The 12822-nt window shown below is 43.1% G+C and overlaps 1 pseudogene across 1 annotated transcript in view; it reads right to left on the reverse strand.

Annotated features, from left to right (window-relative positions):
* The window catches only part of LOC311149891 (centrosomal protein of 104 kDa-like), an 87747-nt pseudogene extending 74963 nt beyond the window's left edge, over window positions 1–12784 (reverse strand). The window contains exons 1-5 of the transcript in view: window positions 12672–12784; window positions 6234–6372; window positions 6016–6078; window positions 2372–2448; window positions 1292–1460 (exon numbers count right to left, since the gene is read on the reverse strand). The product of the transcript in view is annotated as a centrosomal protein of 104 kDa-like (transcript). The remainder of the gene's footprint in view (window positions 1–1291; window positions 1461–2371; window positions 2449–6015; window positions 6079–6233; window positions 6373–12671) is intronic.
* Between the last annotated feature and the right edge of the window lie 38 nt (window positions 12785–12822).

Consider the following 12822-nt stretch of genomic DNA (forward strand, 5'->3'; position numbering starts at 1 on the left):
TCCGACTGCAAAATTGCAAATCAATAAGGAAGTGAAAATGTCAAAAGATGAATTCAAAGACTTGATAGAGTATACTTTATGTGTCAATTTGTAATGCAATGATAGCATATCTAAACTACACGACCAAAAGTATGTGGACACCGCTCGTCGAACATGTCATTCCAAAACCATGGGCATTAATATGGTGTTGGTCCCCCTTTTCTGCTATAACAGCCTCCACTCTTCTGGGAAGTCTTTCCACTAGATGTTGGAACATTGATGCGGGGACTTGCTTCCATTCAGCCACAAGAGCATTAGTGAGGTCGGGCACTGATGTTGGGCGATTAGGCCTGGCTCACAGTCAGCGTTCCAATTCATCCCAAAGGTGTTTGATGGGATTGAGATCAGGGCTCTGTGCAGGCCAGTCAAGTTCTTCCACACCGATCTCGACAAACCATTTCTGTACGGACCTCGCTTTATGCACGGGGGCATTGTTATGCTGAAAAAGGAAAGGGCCTTTCCCAAACTGTTGCCACAAAGTCGGAAGCACAGAATTGTCTAGAATGTCTTTGTATGCTGTAATGTTAAGATTTCCCTTCAATGGAACTAAGGGGCCTAGCCCGAACCATGAGAAAGAGCCCCAGACCATTATTCCTCCTCCACCAAACTTTACAGTTGGCACTATGCAGTCGGGCAGGTAGCGTTCTCCTGCATCCACCAAACCCAGATTTGTCCGTTGGACTGCCAGATGGTGAAGCATGATTCACGTTCTGTGAGCTTGTGTGGACTACCACTTCGCGGCTGAGCCGTTGTTGCTCCTAGATGTTTCCAATTCACAATAACAGCACTTACAGTTTACCGGGGCAGCTCTAGCAGGGCAGAAATTTGACGAACTGACTTGTTGGAAAGGTGGCATCCTATGACGGTGCCATGTTGAAAGTCACTGAGCTCTTCATTAAGGCCATTCAACTGCCAGCAACGGGTGTGGCTGAAATAGCCGAATCCACTAATTTGAAGGGGTGTCCACATACTTTTGTATATATAGTGTATGTATTGTTTTATTGTTAAACTTTCTTCTTGCTTGTGATTCTATTGTCCAATTCCAAAACAACCTCTAGTCCCTACTCCTAGGCACTTCATGTAGATGGATAGGTAGGTACTGTATAAGCAATATGGCACCAGCTCCACTGATCCGTCATATTACTTGTATCTAACTATGCAATAAATATTTTCAGATCTACACAAGTTCCAAGGTGAAACAGGGTATTGGGTATTTTTATTCAATTTCCACACAGAAAGACCCTAGAAGTACCTTCTGCAGGTCAGCGATAGCCTGCTTGAGCGTTTTGGCGAACTCGTATCTCTCCTTACGGACCAGCTCCTGCTTCTTGTCATCCAGCAGGCGGACGATGTGGGCTATTTCGGGGTCCTGATACATGTCAAAAGCCAGGTCATCCAGAGGAGAGATGGACTCACACTTACTAAAAGAGACAATGGGATAGAGCCGATTTTAATGCATAGAACATATTGTAGCTTCAGTTCACACTGATTACCCCAATTAGCCCAATTAGGTATTCAAAATATTATCTGAAAGTGTGTGATTAGTTAAACAACTATTCTGTACATTTGTAATGTACAGAGTATTGTTAGTACAATCATTTACATGTTTTGTTTTTGTTTTTACATCTATGGGATATTGCTATTTTGAGTCTGAGTGACTATTTGACAACTATTCCAATTGAAGTGTCAGTTGTGTTTTTCTTTAGCCTGGATTCCTGGGGTTCTACGTTAGCCAGTTCTACTGTTAACAGACTATAGCCCAAGCTAAAGAGAAAAACGTAACAATCGAAATGGCAAACTGAGTTGTGATTTGAGGTCTTCTCGGGTCCAACCAGAGGACAAATCAGACCCGAACCCAATCATTTAAAAACAAAAAAAGGGGGATCCGGACCCGAGAACAATCAGACCCAAACCCGAATGGACCTGGCTACAACCAGACCTAGAACCGACTGACCATTTTTTAAATGTTTATTGGCCAAGTTGCTCTTCTGCTTAACAAAACGGTCTTTATATGTTGGCTAGCCCTTCTATAAGTCAATAAATTCACCTTATTAGTGTAAAATAAATATACTACAGGCTATGCAGAGCCGTGGTCGGGTCCATTCGGGTCTATCAGCTGTAGTTACATAGACCCGATGACAATCAAACAGAGGGAAAAGTTAGAATTTTGGACCCGGGCCCGCTCGTGTCCCGGGTTGGGTCTCAGGTATTCGGGTTCGGTTGGACCTGTGAAGACCTCTAGTGGCGATCATGTCAACTTCCAGGCAAATGTTTGTTTTTTAAACAGCATTGTCACAAAGCACTTCACAGGCCAATGAGCCTTCAATCCTACCCCATGTATGTTGCATCCAAGGCGGTCACGTGCTGACTGCTGTTAAGGTAGTGCTCAATCAGCTGCTCTCTGATAGGCTGAGGGCAAACAGAGGTAAAATTAACCTTTCAATGACAGGCCCCAAAACACACAGCCAAAATGCACAGGTCATCTGCTCAGTAAAACACAACAATCACAACCAACAATAATTACTAATTATTATGGAAACCCAAATGGGGCATATTCTAGTTGTAAATTAGACTAACACAAGTAACAGTAACATGGATTTGATATGAGGACTACTCAACTCTGTATATAATAGATGAGGCAAGTCATCAGAGCTTCTCCAAGTCATTAAGGTTTCGAGGCTGACGTTTGGCAACTCAAACCTTCAGCTCCCTCCACAGATGTTCTATGGGATTAAGGTCTGGAGACTGGCTAGGCCACTCCAGGACCTTAATGTGCTTCTTCTTGAGCCACTCCTTTGTTGCCTTGGCCGTGTGTTTTGGGTCATTGTCATGCTGGAATACCCATCCACGACACATTTTCAATGCCCTGGCTGAGGGAAGGAGATTCTCACCCAAGATTTGACGGTACATGGCCCCATCCATCGTCCCTTTGATGCGGTGAAGTTGTCCTGTCCCCTTAGCAGAAAAACACCCCCAAAGCATAATGTTTCCACCTCCATGTTTGACGGTGGGGATGGTGTTCTTGGGGTCATAGGCAGCATTCCTCCTCCTCTAAACACGGCGAGTTGAGATGATGCCAAAGAGCTCGATTTTGGTCTCATCTGACCACAACACTTTCACCCAGTTCTCCTCTGAATCATTCAGATGTTCATTGGCAAACTTCAGACGGGCCTGTATATGTGCTTTCTTGAGCAGGGGGACCTTGCGGGCGCTGCAGAATTTCAGTCCTTCATGGCGTAGTGTGTTACCAATTGTTTTCTTGGTGACTATGGTCCCAGCTGCCTTGAGATCATTGACAAGATCCTCCCGTGTAGTTCTGGGCTGATTCCTCACTGTTCTCATGATCATTGCAACTCCACGAGGTGAGATCTTGCATGGAGCCCCAGGCCGAGGGAGATTGACAGTTATTTTGTGTTTCTTCCATTTGCGAATAATCCCACCAACTGTTGTCACCTTCTCACCAAGCTGCTTGGCGATGGTCTTGTAGCCCATTCCAGCCTTGTGTAGGTCTACAATCTTGTCCCTGACATCCTTGGAGAGCTCTTTGGTCTTGGCCATGGTGGAGAGTTTGGAATCGGATTGATTGATTGCTTCTGTGGACAGGTCTCTTTTATACAGGTAACAAGCTGAGATTAGGAGCACTCCCTTTAAGAGTGTGCTCCTAATCTCAGCTCGTTACCTGTATAAAAGACACCTGGGAGCCAGAAATCTTTCTGATTGAGAGGGGGTCAAATATTTATTTCCCTCATTAAAATGCAAATCAATTTATAACATTTTTGACATGCATTTTTCTGGATTTTTTTGTTGTTATTCTGTCTCTCACTGTTCAAATAAACCTACCATTAAAATTATAAACTGATCATTTCTTTGTCAGTGGGCAAACGTACAAAATCAGCAGGGGATCAAATTCTTTTTTCCCCTCACTGTACATCTACACATCAATGTTATGACAAGACCTAGTACTGCATGCAGCACTTCAATATGTCACTCTATAGGTTTCATCCGTACAATCACAACATACATGGAGCAGTGAGAACACTAAACCCCTGAGAGATAACCAGGCCAGCTAACGCTGTGGCCATGGTGGAGGTGATTAAGCGTGGGATTAGAGAGCAACAATGTGGAGCTTGTCCTGTGGAATCTGCCTTCCTGTGTGTTGGAGAGGTAAGGCTGGACCACTCGTTGTAGGGTGAAGTTCCCTTAGACGCTGATCTTTGGTCAGTTTAGCATTTTCCTAATTAATGGTTAAGGTTAGGCTTGGGGGAGGGGAAGCTGATCTTGGATCTGCAGCTAGGGAAAACTTCAACCCGGAGCTAGGCCACTCTCCTCCAGAGGCTGTCCGTCCGCAGGTCTATCTGATTACACTAGCTATGGCCTCCTCTGTGATTACTCTGCCCTCTGAGTCTGATTACCACATTCCTGCCCCACGTCCGTCAGGGCAAACATGCACGCATACACACAAACGGCATTACAGGCACACACAGTGACCACCATGGAACCAGGCAACAATAACAACAGAGAAACTGTGTCTGTGTGCATACTGTAAACATACACTGACACACAGTTACATAAACAGTGGGAAAAAAGTGTTTTTCTTTCGTTTTTTCAATACATAAACACATTATGGACACATTATAACATCAATAATATTCAGAAATATCAACTATGATTATCTGCAGATCAATGTAGGCCTATAATGTGTATATGGTTATAGTCATATGAAACACTAAATGTTTTAGATTTTACTGTACCATAGACTAGCACTTCATGTGCTATACTCACTGTCCTGGGTAAATGCTTATGGACAAGTCATGAAATGACTCTTATCTCCCTCAATAACTTTAAGCATCAGTTGTCAGAGCACCTTACCGATCACTGCACCTGTACACAGCCCATCTGAAATTAGCCCACCCAACTACCTCATCCCTATATTGTTATTTATTTTGCTCTTTTGCACCCCAGTATCTCTATTTGCACATAATCTCTTGCACATCTAGCATTCCAGTGTTAATACTATTGTAATTATTCTGCACTATAGCCTATTTATTGCCTTACCTCCATAACTTGCTACATTTGCACACACTGTATATATATTTTCTGTTGTATTTCTGACTTTATGTTTTTTTTTACCCCATATGTAACTCTGTGTTGTTTTTATTGCACTACTTTGCTTTATCTTGGCCAGGTCGCAGTTGTAAATGAGAACCTGTTCTCAACTGGCTTACCTGGTTAAATAAAGGTGAAATAAAAAAATAAAAAAAATCTGTCATGCTAATAAAAACGTCTCAGCTAAATTGCCTTGTCCGAAAACCCATACTAGAGTACTACATTACATACTTAAACTGCATACTAATTTCGCCGTTTAATAAGATAGTAGAATTCACTCGTATTTTCTGACTCATGTATTTGACAACAGCTGATAATCAGATAAATTGACACGCTGTACCAAAATAAACAAATGGTGGGAGTCAGTGCAATCGCGTATTAGATGACGCATTCAGAGTACTATTTTCAAAATGTCACATACTATAAAACATTTTTCCTCCACATACTATTTAAGGAAAGGGGAAGTTGCAAAACTGAATGCATTCAACCGAAATGTGTCTTCCGCATTTAACCCAACCCCTCTAAATCAGAGAGGTGCGGGGTTGCCTTAATCGACGTCATCAGTGCCCTAGCAGTTGTTGGGTGTTAACTGCCTTACTCAAGGGCAGAACGGCAGATTTTTCCACATTGCCGGCTCAGGGATTGGAACCAGCGACCTTTCGGTTACTGGCCCATCGCTCTTAACTGCTTGGCTAACTGCCGCGGTTAAGTATACTAGCATGGGTTTCGGACACACCCAATGACTTCACATTGGCAGCCTCACAAACACAGCAGCTTCATCTGGTGTTTCACAGTAGTACTGCACCTCAAATATACAGTAACATAAAAAGACGAAAGAACACGTACACACGTTAAAGAGCGGCCACTTACAATTGTGTCAATAGCATTGCCATCCACAGAATCTCCCAAAATATTTATGACAACAAACACAACCCGAAATGATAAACAAAAGTCTATGAAAAAAATCTAATAAAAAATGAAATTATATGAATGTGGTAGTATGTAAGTTCAATCAACAGGTTATGGGGAATTACTTTGTGTAGTAGCGGTAGGTAATGATTGACTGTGAGTGTGACATAGTGGAGTACCTGCTTGTAAAGGTTCTAGCAGTTGACATGGTTTCTGTGAAAGGTTATCCGGAGGTAAGTTCCAATGGCATCCACGTGAACAGACTTCAACTCCCGGGCTTTGAAGCCTGTTGCCTCATTGTCCGATAGAGAAACATACCTATGGCAAAAGTTGCATACCAATTCCTATTACTGTGTACCTTTCTTGAAACGACAATGCAGTAAATATGATGAAAATGTAGGCCTACACACCAAGTGTACAAAACATTAGGAAAACTAGATGAATCCAGGTGAAAGATATGATCCCTTATTGATGTAATTTGTTAAATCCACTATAAAATCACCATAGATGACGGGGAGGAGACAGGTTAAAGAAGGATTTTTAAGCCTTGAGACAATTGAGACATGGATTGTGTATTTGTGCCATTCGGAGGGTGAATGGGCAAGATAAAATATTTAAGTGCCTTTGAACGGGTTATGGTAGTAGGTGCCAGGCGCACCGGTTTGAGTGTGTCAAGAACTGCAACGCTGCTGGGTTTTTTACGCTCAACAGTTTCCCGTGTGTATCAGGTATGGTCCACCACACAAAGGACATCCAGCCAACTTGACACAACTGTAGGAAGCATTGGAGTCAACATGGGCCAGCATCCCTGTGGAATGCTTTCGACACCTTGTTTGGCCATAATGACCATCGTTATGTTTGGAGGAAAAAGGGTGGCCCTTGCAAGCCGAAGAACACCATCCCAACCGTGAAGCACGGGGGTTGCAGCAAAGCACCCCCACAGCATTATGCTGCAGGAGGGACTGGTGCACTTCACAAAATAGATGGCATCATGAGGAAGGAAAATTATGTGGATATATTGAAGCAACATCTCAAGACATCAGTCAGGAAGCTAAAGCTTGGTCGCAAATGGGTCTTCCAAATGGACGATGACCCCAAGCATGCTTCCAAAGTTGTGGCAAAATGGCTTAAGGACAACAAAGTCAAGGTATTGGAGTGGCCATCACAAAGCCCTGACCTCAATCCTATAGAACATTTGTGGGCAGAACTGAAAAAGCATGTGCGAGCAAGGAGGCCTATAAACCTGACTCAGTTACACCAGCTCTGTCAGGAGGAATGGGCCAACATTCACCCAAATTATTGTGGGAAGCTTGTGGAAGGCTACCCGAAACATTTGACCCAAGTTAAACAATTTAAAGGCAATGCTACCAAATACTAATTGAGTGTATGTAAACTTCTGACCCACTGGGAATGTGATGAAATAAATAAAAGCTGAAATAAATCACTCTCTACTATTATTCTGACATTTCACATTCTTAAAATAAAGTGGTGATCCTAAAAGACCTAAAACAGGGCATTTTTACTAGGATTAAATGTCAGGAATTGTGAAAAACTGAGTTTAAATGTATTTGGCTAAGGTGTATGTAAACTTCCGACTTCAACTGTATATACACATATATATATATATACAGTGGGGAGAACAAGTATTTGATACACTGCAGGTTTTCCTACTTACAAAGCATGTAGAGGTCTGTAATTTTTGTCATAAGTACACTTCAACTGTGAGAGACGGAATCTAAAACAAAAATCCAGAAAATCACATTGTATGATTTTTAAGTAATTAATTTGCATTTTATTGCATGACATAAGTATTTGATACATCAGAAAAGCAGAACTTAATATTTGGTACAGAAACCTTTGTTTGCAATTACAGAGATCATACGTTTCCTGTAGGTCTTGACCAGGTTTGCACACACTGCAGCAGGGATTTTGGCCCACTCCTCCATACAGACCTTCTCCAGATCCTTCAGGTTTCGGGGCTGTCGCTGGGCAATACGGACTTTCAGCTCCCTCCAAAGATTTTCTATTGGGTTCAGGTCTGGAGACTGGCTAGGCCACTCCAGGACCTTGAGATGCTTCTTACGGAGCCACTCCTTAGTTGCCCTGGCTGTGTGTTTCGGGTTGTTGTCATGCTGGAAGACCCAGCCACGACCCATCTTCAATGCTCTTACTGAGGGAAGGAGGTTGTTGGCCAAGATCTCGCGATACATGGCCCCATCCATCCTCCCCTCAATACGGTGCAGTCGTCCTGTCCCCTTTGCAGAAAAGCATCCCCAAAGAATGATGTCTCCACCTCCATGCTTCACGGTTGGGATGGTGTTCTTGGGGTTGTACTCATCCTTCTTCTTCCTCCAAACACGGCGAGTGGAGTTTAGACCAAAAAGCTCTATTTTTGTCTCATCAGACCACATGACCTTCTCCCATTCCTCCTCTGGATCATCCAGATGGTCATTGGCAAACTTCAGACGGGCCTGGACATGCGCTGGCTTGAGCAGAGGGACCTTGCGTGTGCTGCAGGATTTTAATCCATGACGGCGTAGTGCGTTACTAATGGTTTTCTTTGAGACTGTGGTCCCAGCTCTCTTCAGGTCATTGACCAGGTCCTGCCGTGTAGTTCTGGGCTGATCCCTCACCTTCCTCATGATCATTGATGCCCCACGAGGTGAGATCTTGCATGGAGCCACAGACCGAGGGTGATTGACCGTCATCTTGAACTTCTTCCATTTTCTAATAATTGCGCCAACAGTTGTTGCCTTCTCACCAAGCTGCTTGCCTATTGTCCTGTAGCCCATCCCAGCCTTGTGCAGGTCTACAATTTTATCCCTGATGTCCTTACACAGCTCTCTGGTCTTGGCCATTGTGGAGAGGTTGGAGTCTGTTTGATTGAGTGTGTGGACAGGTATCTTTTATACAGGTAACGAGTTCAAACAGGTGCAGTTAATACAGGTAATGAGTGGAGAACAGGAGGGCTTCTTAAAGAAACACTAACAGGTCTGTGAGAGCCGGAATTCTTACTGGTTCGTAGGTGATCAAATACTTATGTCATGCAATAAAATGCAAATTACTTACTTAAAAATCATACAATGTGATTTTCTGGATTTTTGTTTTAGATTCCGTCTCTCACAGTTGACGTGTACCTATGATAAAAATTACAGACCTCTACATGCTTTGTAAGTAGGAAAAGCTGCAAAATCGGCAGTGTATCAAATACTTGTTCTCCCCACTGTATATACACATAAACTCAGCAAAAAATGAAACGTCCTCTCACTGTCAACTGCGTTCATTTTCAGCAAAATTAACATGTGTAAATATTTGTATTAACATAACAAGATTCAACAACTGAGACATACACTAAACAAGTACCACAGACATGTGAGTAACAGAAATTGAATAATGTGTCCCTGAACAAAGGGGGGTCAAAATCAAAAGTAACAGTCAGTATCTGGTGTGGCCACCAGCTGCATTAAGTACTGCAGTGCATCTCCTCCTCATGGACTGCACCAGATTTGCCAGTTCTTGCTGTGAGATGTTACCCCAGTATTCCACCAAGGCACCTGCAAGTTCCCTGACATTTCTGGGGGGAATGGCCCTAGCCCTCACCCTCCGATCCAACAGGTCCCAGAAATGCTCATTGGGATTGAGATCCGGGCTCTTCGCTGGCCGTGGCAGAACACTGACATTCCTGTCTTGCAGGAAATCACGCACAGAATGAGCAGTATGGCTGGTGGCATTGTCATGCTGGAGGGTCATGTCAGGATGAGCCTGTGGTTCTCTGTAGCTCAACTGGTAGAGCACGGTGCTTGTAATGCCAGGGTAGTGGGTTCGATCCCCGGGACCACCCATACACAAAAAATGTATGCACGCATGACTGTAAGTCGCTTTGGATAAAAGCGTCTGCTAAATGGCATATAATGGTACCACATGAGGGAGGAGGATGTCTTCCCTGTAACGCACAGAGAGAGTTGAGATTGCCTGCAATGACAACAAGCTCAGTCCGATGATGCTGTGACAGACCATGACGGACCCTCCACCTCCAAATCCAGCGTTGTACGAGATCTTCAGTTTCTTGGCAATTTCTCGCATGGAATAGCCTTCATTTCTCAGAACAAGAATAGACTGACGAGTTTCAGAAGAAAGTTCTTTGTTTCTGGACATTTTGAGCCTGTAATCGAACCCACAATTGCTGATGCTCCAGATACAAATTCACCCTCACTAAATGGTTTTGAAGCCACTGCGATTTCATTAGCAATGAGGTAGCTAGCTTTCACTGCAGCGTCACTGATGTCTCGGCTGTGAGTAAACACAGACTGCTGTTTCTTCAGACCCGCCAACAGTTCATTCACCTTCTCTCATCTCCGCTGTCCTTGAAAGTTGTCATATTTGTCGGCATGAAGACTCACATAGTGGCGACGAAGGTTATATTCTTTCAGCACTGCAACATGCTCTGAACACACCAAACATACAGCTTTCCCATTCAATTCCGTGAATAAATAGGATGACCATTTTTCTTGGAACACTCTGCACTCTGCGTCCACTTTTCTCTTTTTTGACAGAGACATATTGGGGCAATGAGGGTGCCAAAGCACATCATGTTAAAAGTAGAAGCCGTAATAAATATCGCGGGCAAAACAAAGTAGCTCATTGGCTGCACGTGCTTGACCTACTTGCTCTGCCCCGGTATAAACAGTTTGCTTGCTTAACACAATTGCTATTGCGCCATCCAGTGGACGCAATTGGAACAGCAGTTTATTTTATTGAAAAATTGCAGCGCATTTGTATACTTTACAAAATTTTATTTTATTTTATTTTTTGTGTTTTTTTTCAAAATCATCTTGCGGGCCGGATTAAACCAGTTTGCGGGCCTGATCCGGCCCGCGGGCCGGACGTTTGACACCCCTGCAATAGAGTGTCAAGGGGATCAATAAACCCATCAACGTTGGGACACACTCCTGACTTGAATGATGCAATTCATGTTCTACATTTAAATAATAAAACAAGCATGAAATTCAAATTAACACATTTCCCTGTCGTTTTACAAGACAGTAACAGTTAAACTTTTATTTTGGGAGGCATTTCATTTGTTTTATGTGTCAAGCATCGAAATCAGAAACACGCCTCGCAATTATTTTGTATGAAATTGCGCAAACTCCAAACATATCGCAGTACATGTTGGGATAGCACTTCGCTCTGGAGCCTGCAGCCTTGCTGGCTTGGTCGAAGTGGCTATCAGAGAGTCTAATTAGCCCCTACACCCTAGATAATTTTCACTCCCTCAGCTTTGGGACACTTGTGCATATAGCAGAGGTGCGTGTTAACGCTCAAATGGAGGGCAGAGGGGAAGGGACAGGTTTGGGATTGAGCATAAGTGTATGTGTGTCGTGTGTATCAAATCAAATCAAATGTTATTTGTCACATGCTTCGCAAACAACAGGTGTAGACGAACAGTGAAACGCTTACTTACGGGCCCCTCCCAACAATGCAGAGAAATAGAGAAATAACAGAAAAGTAAAACACGTAATAATAAATACACAATGATTAAAGACAACTTTGCTATATACACGGTGTACCAGTACCAGGGCTGTAACTCCTTGCCCGTCCAAATAAAATACTGAAATATTGATAATTGATTTGACCTAGACGCGCACCAACAGAAAGGCGCATCAATCTCAGATAAAGAAAGCATCCAGGCCAGCAAAACAGCGCCCCTCTTTCTCCGTATGTGTTGACCATGTATCTAATGCTGTCTGGACAAAAGGAGTATGGCATGTCATACTTTTTCTGTCCAGACAGCATCAGATCCATTTAAGACAAGAGGGGCGCTGTTTCGCTCGCTAGTTTCAGCAGAGAGGAAAAGGTGAAGCGAGAGGGCTCACCCTCGCCAAAATCTGTCCTGAATAAACCCAATGCGTTTCTATGGGCATAATATGCAGACCTAAGCTTGTCGCCTGCATTCCCGCCTTTGGAACAACGACTCGCATTGTTAGGGCGGAGACATTAGTAAATTTACCTAAAGTAAATTAATGTTTTGCCAAAATTATATAATTATTCCTGCCTAAATAAAATCATTCAAAATACTTTACCAGAGAGCTTGACTTTGCCACAGAGGATCATTAGCTTCTTACATTCATTTAGCTGTGGATTGTTTCAAATCACAAGTGCATAGGCCTATACCTATTTGGGAAGCCAGCATTTGGGCACCTCGCGTGGCAATAGGCCTGGCTGATTATTGAGTTGCGGCTGTCAGTGAAAAGCGTTTAAAATGTTTTAAGATAATGTGTCTAGGGTATAATTTAAAATGTTTAAACAAGAAGGGGAGGGATGTGTGGTAAAGATATGGCTCTCTCCAGAATGCATGCACTCAGCTCTCCAGAATGTGCTCTGCTGTCTCCCGCCAATTCTTGCACATTAATTGTTTAATTGTGAATTGTTTGCCCTTTGATTTGTTTTGTTGCATTTTTACATCAATTTCCCATTACATATGTAATCAGTAGGCCTAGTAAATGTACCGTTAATCCCCATCATTTTGTTACATCATTTGGTTAAGTTAATTTCTGGTATTCTACCTCAGGCTAGCAGAATTTCGAGACAATTATGTGTGTGTGTGTGTGTGTGTCTACCTGGCAGATCTCCAGCCATTGACCGTAGGTGCATTGACCATCAGCTCATTGGCACTAAAGTTATCTTTGTGACCGAATGAGCTGACCACCGTGAATTCAATATTCCGGGGCATCTTGCTGCTGCACACTATCAAAGATGGAGAAACATTAA

The sequence above is a fragment of the Coregonus lavaretus genome, assembly GCF_964263955.1.
Source record: "Coregonus lavaretus genome assembly, chromosome: 22".
In the NCBI taxonomy this organism is placed as follows: domain Eukaryota; kingdom Metazoa; phylum Chordata; class Actinopteri; order Salmoniformes; family Salmonidae; genus Coregonus; species Coregonus lavaretus.